General features: G+C 45.5%; 1 non-coding gene across 1 annotated transcript; it reads left to right on the forward strand.

The window, feature by feature from the left end:
- The first annotated feature begins 357 nt into the window (after positions 1–357).
- On the forward strand, positions 358–464 carry LOC141675630 (small nucleolar RNA R71). Its single transcript, XR_012556273.1, has one exon. It is a non-coding gene; the product is annotated as a small nucleolar RNA R71 (small nucleolar RNA).
- Positions 465–873: the final 409 nt, after the last annotated feature.

Raw genomic sequence — 873 nt, forward strand, 5'->3', positions numbered from 1 at the left:
TGAACAGATTCGTTTATAAGAGAACACTAATCCGTAGCATGAGAACCTGCACAAAGCTCACAAACCATAGCTATTTGATTAACTCCATACGTAGCCAAAGAATCAACCTTCATTGATAGCGCTTGGAGCTGGGCTGCAATAGCGGTGGCTGCATCAACTTCCAGAATACCTGCTACCTTGCCTGACGTCATCCTCTGAGTTGGGTTTTGATGCTCATTTGCAGCCATCGTCTCGATAAGATTATACGCCTCAGTATAGCTTTTAGCCCATAAGGCGCCTCCAGCTGCTGCATCGAGCATGGGCCGAGATTGAGCCCCCAAACCATTATAGAAACCAGTTATCACCATCCAATCCGGCATTCCATGATGTGGACATTTTCTCAACATTTCCTTGTAGCGTTCCCAAGCCTCGCACATAGATTCTGTAGGTTGCTGCGCAAACTGAGTAAGAGCACTCCTCATAGCAGCAGTCTTTGCCATCGGATAAAACTTCACCAGAAACTTTTGCGCAAGATCTTGCCACGTAGTGATGGACCCAGCTGGTTCAGAATGTAACCAGTCTTTAGCCTTGTCCCTTAGTGAGAATGGGAAAAGCCTCAACTTGATAGCCTCATCAGTCACGCCATTATACTTAAAAGTGCTGCAGATCTCGACAAAATTCCTTATGTGCATGTTGGGGTCTTCAGTTGCCGCTCCTCCAAAAGAAACAGAATTCTGCACCATCTGAATAGTGCCCGGCTTGATTTCAAAGGTGTTAGCTTGAATAGCCAGATGAAGGATGCTTGACTGAATGTCATCAATTTTAGGCTGAGAAAAATCCATGAGAGCTGGGTCAGCTTGAACAATACGATCTCCCATGTTTACTGGTTCTTTC

The sequence above is a fragment of the Apium graveolens genome, chromosome 7 (genome assembly GCF_009905375.1).
Source record: "Apium graveolens cultivar Ventura chromosome 7, ASM990537v1, whole genome shotgun sequence".
Taxonomy (NCBI): domain Eukaryota; kingdom Viridiplantae; phylum Streptophyta; class Magnoliopsida; order Apiales; family Apiaceae; genus Apium; species Apium graveolens.